This window comes from Sinocyclocheilus grahami, unplaced genomic scaffold, assembly GCF_001515645.1.
Source record: "Sinocyclocheilus grahami isolate Dianchi unplaced genomic scaffold, SAMN03320097.WGS_v1.1 scaffold2180.1, whole genome shotgun sequence".
NCBI lineage: Eukaryota > Metazoa > Chordata > Actinopteri > Cypriniformes > Cyprinidae > Sinocyclocheilus > Sinocyclocheilus grahami.
The window spans coordinates 40,676-46,491 of NW_015507359.1; the positions used below are offsets into that span (position 1 = coordinate 40,676).

A 5,816-nucleotide genomic window follows, 5' to 3' on the forward strand; every position below is an offset into this window, starting at 1 on the left:
TGATTACAAATGTGACATTGAATTCAATAAACAATAAGTTAATTAAGAGACTTACGTTTTAGACACCATATTGCTTGTTTTTGCTCTATTTCGCCAACAAATATCATCCCAAATACAGCCACAGCGCTGTTTTGTGTGTCTGAGCAACATGACGGTGTTTCGTTCCTGAATGAATCAACCGTTTAAATGAATCGGTTCAATCGCAATGACTCGCTTTTTAACAGTGATTTGCTTTTGATTGGTTTTCATTTCACATTTCGGCTTTTTCTTTTTTCTTTTTTTTTGTTGAATTTTTTCATGTTTTAAATCATTTCAAATATCAGTATTCAATGTTTTGTTTAATATATCAAAAAATTGTTTATGCATTTGTAATTGCAGGTTAAATGCATTCGTGTCAAAATACATGTGTGTAAATACATCTAAATGCCTCTTCAGATGCAGCGTCTGTGTTGATTTCATTTGCTCTCTTCAGATGCAGCGTCTGTGTGGATTTCATTTGCTCGGTAACAGCCCGAATGTCTTATTTTTCTAATTCCCTGATTAAATGTAAGAATTTGACTCAAAAGATAATGGACACTTTTAGAAAGAAAATGGCTTTATAAAGGTAAAAATGCCCATAAAATGCAAAAATCAGTTTAAACTTATTGGAAAAGATTAATTTCTATCAGTATGAACTGACCAGCACACAGAATATGAAGAATATTAAAAACATTAGGAGTCAGCTGTCTTTGGCAGTCCTTAAGGTACCAGCACAATAACACACTCAGCAAAATATCGTCTAATTATCATTATCGATAAAATCCCGTAAAATATCGAGATATAATTTTTTTTTGTCAATATCGCACACCCCTAGCGCGCACACAGACACACACACACAGACACACACACACACTCTCTCACACGCACACACACACACACACAGACACACACACACACACACAGACACGCACACACAGACACACACTCTCACACACGCACATGCAGACGCACACACGCACGCACTTCGTGTAGGGCTCATGTCACATACTACATGCATAGTGGGACCTGCCTGGAGTGTGCAGAGATTCTCTTTCTCTCTTATGGGTGCGTTTGCTGTGTATGCAGTCGTGCATTCATGCTCGCATGCAGTCATATCATAACACATGGACAAAGCGCTCATCTACTAATTCCCACGAGGCCTTGGACGGTTGCCGTGGGCAACGGTGCATGCTCTACTTCCTGTGCCTTTTCCTGTTTAAAGCAGGGCTGCTGAATTTGAACCCATTCATTCCTCCTTGTTTTCAGTGCATAAATGCAATTTAACATATTACTCTCTATGAGAACCAACTTCCAGTAACCATAAAGTGAGTTTTTAATACTTGAGTGTGAACTGACCAGCACACAGAATATGAAGAATATTAAAAACATTAGGAGTCAGCTGTCTTTGGCAGTCCTTAAGGTACCAGCACAATAACACACTCAGCAAAATATCGTCTAATTATCATTATCGATAAAATCCCGTAAAATATGGAGATATAATTTTTTTTTGTCAATATCGCACACCCCTAGCGCGCGCACAGACACACACACACACACTCTCTCACACGCACACACACACACACACAGACACACACACACACACACAGACACGCACACACAGACACACACTCTCACACACGCACATGCAGACGCACACACGCACGCACTTCGTGTAGGGCTCATGTCACATACTACATGCATAGTGGGACCTGCCTGGAGTGTGCAGAGATTCTCTTTCTCTCTTATGGGTGCGTTTGCTGTGTATGCAGTCGTGCATTCATGCTCGCATGCAGTCATATCATAACACATGGACAAAGCGCTCATCTACTAATTCCCTCTCTCACACACACGCACACACGCACGCACTTCGTGTAGGGCTCATGTCACATACTACATGCATACTGTGACCTGCCTGGAGTGTGCAGAGATTCTCTTTCTCTCTTATGGGTGCGTTTGCTGTGTATGCAGTCGTGCATTCATGCTCGCATGCAGTCATATCATAACACATGGACAAAGCGCTCATCTACTAATTCCCACGAGGCCTTGGACGGTTGCCGTGGGCAACGGTGCATGCTCTACTTCCTGTGCCTTTTCCTGTTTAAAGCAGGGCTGCTGAATTTGAACCCATTCATTCCTCCTTGTTTTCAGTGCATAAATGCAATTTAACATATTACTCTCTATGAGAACCAACTTCCAGTAACCATAAAGTGAGTTTTTAATACTTGAGTCCTCATAGGCCACGCTGCCACTGTTTTTGACCAATGCAATATGATTTAAAATGATAATAATTAATGCAGAGAAAGCAAATCATACAGCGTGCAACCATGCATGATGGTGAGTACATGACCATTTTGATTTAAATGTCTGAATTTCACAGTGTGGACATTTTGTGATTGAATTTAGTGAATATTGTGTGGAACTATACAGTAATAATAAGTTGCATGGGTCAAAATTGCATCGTTGAGAGAACCCCCCCCAGATAAGTCACATTTCATTATTACATTAAAAAATAAATGTCACTTTGGAATAAAACAATGTTCTTTTTGATCATCTTAAACGTGCTGATTTTTTAAAAAGTGACTTATATAATGCATTTAATATCAAGCACATAAAACATGCGTAAAAAGCACACACATTTCAGTTTATGCCAACCGAGTTTATTTGTATAGCGCATTTTCCACACGCCAGTAGTTTTAGTTTCACTTTAAATGCGTTTGTTATTGCTTGGCGTTTTTTATTAATTGTTTTTATAACAAATGCCACCATAATTTGTTTTTCTATATGTATGTTTTTCATTCCTGTTCTGAATAGGGTTGCAAAGGGGTGGAACATTTCCGGACACTTTCCAAAAATCCCAGGAATATTCCCAAAAAATCCTGGAACGTTTCCAAAATTTCTGGAATATTTCCGAAATTTACTGGAAATTTTCCACCTTTTTGCAACCCTAGTTCTGAATAATGTTTTATTTAAAGTATTAGTTTTGGAGTGAGAGAAACTAAAATAGAATTTTATAGCGTTTATGATAACATTTCATTTTATTTTCTTGTATTTTACATTTCTTTTTGAATGTAATAAAAAAATTACACTTTTTTTTTTTTTTTAACAATGCGATTTTTACATGGTGCAAATTATTTTCCATAAAACAGTAATTATACAATGTGCGTACAATAGATATTATATGAATGTTTGACACAATATTTACTCAATTCACTCACAATATTTGAAAACAGCAAATGGACATAGTTATTAAATGTATATGTAGTTATTTTTTATTTTTATATTTTAATAATAAAATAATTATATTATAATTAAAATAATAAATATATTTAGTTTGTTTAATAAATAAATAAATATAATAAAGTATATTTATTTTATTTTATATTGTTTTTATATTTTATTTTCAGTTAATGTGTATTTTATTTTAAGTAACGTAAATGTTTTTTTTTAATGGTTTTAATTTTTGTTTATTTAATTACTATAACCCCGGTCTTCATCCTTGTGTTGATCCACACCGTATGGTTTTCTTTCTGTGGAAATGCAGCTTCTGATCTGCTCTGTTCGTTACAGTAAAGTCATCGCGGTGAGCAGAAACTGTCAAGACGTTTATGTTTTCACTGACTAATAGTTTGGGTGTGTTGAGCCAAAAGCAACTTGGAAATTATGCAGAATATCTTCGTTTATGTTCCATGGAAGAAAGAAAGTCACTCGGGTTTGGAACAAAATGATGAGAAATTTCTTTTTAAGTGAACTATCGCTTTAATTGGTTAATTGGGCACAGCTGATCATCTCAAATACCCAAATTACGCTAATATATGTGTGGATAGAAGAAGAAAAGGGGTTTTCAAGCATTAAAACAACAAAAGTTTAATACCGCTTTAAATGTAGTTTTTTCCCCCACCTTACATTAGAATGTAAAATTTTATTTTCTGAGCAAAAAGTAATGACTATCCTACATTTTTACCACGGTTTACAGAAAACATCCACTAAAATGTCATTCACTGTAACAATAGTTCATATACCAACAGATCTTGTCAGGCAAAATATATTAATGGACGTTTTTAAAAAGGTTCCTCATGGAATATTTTTTTTGATCATGCATTAAATTGAAAAATTCCATATAATGGTTATTATTATTATTGCCATTATTTTTATTTTAATATGTTGTTGTTTTTTGTTAAACTATTGTAACCAGTGTATTGAAATGATTTTGTAATCATAATACTGTTTATCTTGCCATGAATATAGCCATTGGTGCTGATATGGCATTAAATAAAAAACAAACAAACAAGCAATAATATATATATATATATTTCACCCATACTTTGACATTTTATTTTCACAAAGGTTATTAGAAACATTAACACACACACACTTTATTTGCATTTAATATGCATTATATGTGTATACAATGGCTTTTGTGAATTTTAATCTCATAATATGTGACCCTGCAGCACAAAAGCAGTGTTAAGTCGCTGGGGGATATTTGTAGCAATAGCCAACAATACATTGTATGGGTCACAATTATACATTTCTCTTTTATGCCAAAAATCATTAGGATATTAAGTAAAGGTCATGTTCCATGAAGATATTTTGTACATTTCCTACCATAAATATATCAAAACTTAATTTTTGATTAGTAATATGCATAGCTAAGAACTTCATTTGAACAACTTTAAAGATGATTTTCTCAATATTTAGATTTTTTTGCACCCTCAGATTCCAGATTTTCAAATAGTTGTATCTCAGCCAAATATTGTCCGATCCTAACAAACCATACATCAGTGGAAAGCTTATTTATTCAGCTTTCGGCTGATGTATACATCTCAATTTCCGAAAATTGACCCTTATGACTGATTTTGTGCTCCAGGGTCACATATAGCTTCATGAGTTTAATCCGTGTTTACTTGTATGAACTGTGTGCAGTTCTCCGTTCTTAACATTGGTCTTATTGTCTCTGTGGCTTTCAAATAGTGCCTCTATTTTTACTCTCCCTGCCCTCATCTATTTCTCTTTCCTTTCATTTTTCCTCCTGGTTCTCTCTGCGTGTCTCCAGCTGTCTGTGGTGTTGGCTGCTCTCCAGGAACGGGCAGATGGCTCTGTAATTGAGAATGCATCTCTCTCTCTCGGTTTCTCTCTTTATTTCTTTCTTGTGTTCATGCATCTCCTTCGGTCTCTCGTCTTCTATTTCGTGTCATTTATTTACGCACATTTCACGTGGTTCTTTTCTTTGGGTTTCTCCATCATTGACATCAGATCGCTTGTTTTTGACCCCTTTGTTGTTTAATTGGCTTGTAATTTGGTCGCATGTTCATTATATTAACACTCTTTCATGGCTAGACAGGCGAGCGTTGTTGTTTCTTTTGTTTTAGCGAGTAACAAAGTATACAGTGTTTTCACGTCATGCCTTTGTGTGTGAAAACTAAAGATGTTTAAAGAAATTAAACCCGATGGTGGATCGCCTGAACAACTAGTCATGATAAGAAAACTCCATCTAATCAGATGTGCTTCACATTGAACACTTTATTATAAAAAAATGGGTTGATAGAGAATGCAACAAAATGCTAGATGAGTAATTTTGTAATTTCTTCTTGACTCAGGTGCAACAATTCATATGTTTGTTAACAGTATTATTTTTGAATATATACATAAAATTAATATTATTTATTTTATACATATATATATATATAGAGAGAGAGAGAGAAGTTGCTGTTTTATTAAAAAAATGAAATAAAATAAAAATAAATGAAATGAAAAAGGTAACATTCTATTATATATATATATATATATATATATATATA

General features: G+C 34.4%; 1 protein-coding gene across 1 annotated transcript in view; it reads left to right on the forward strand.

Moving 5' to 3' along the window:
* Positions 1-5,816, forward strand: part of LOC107574311 (transcription factor E2-alpha-like) — a 28,005-nt gene that overhangs the window by 3,170 nt on the left and 19,019 nt on the right. The gene's annotated exons all lie outside the window — the stretch shown is intronic.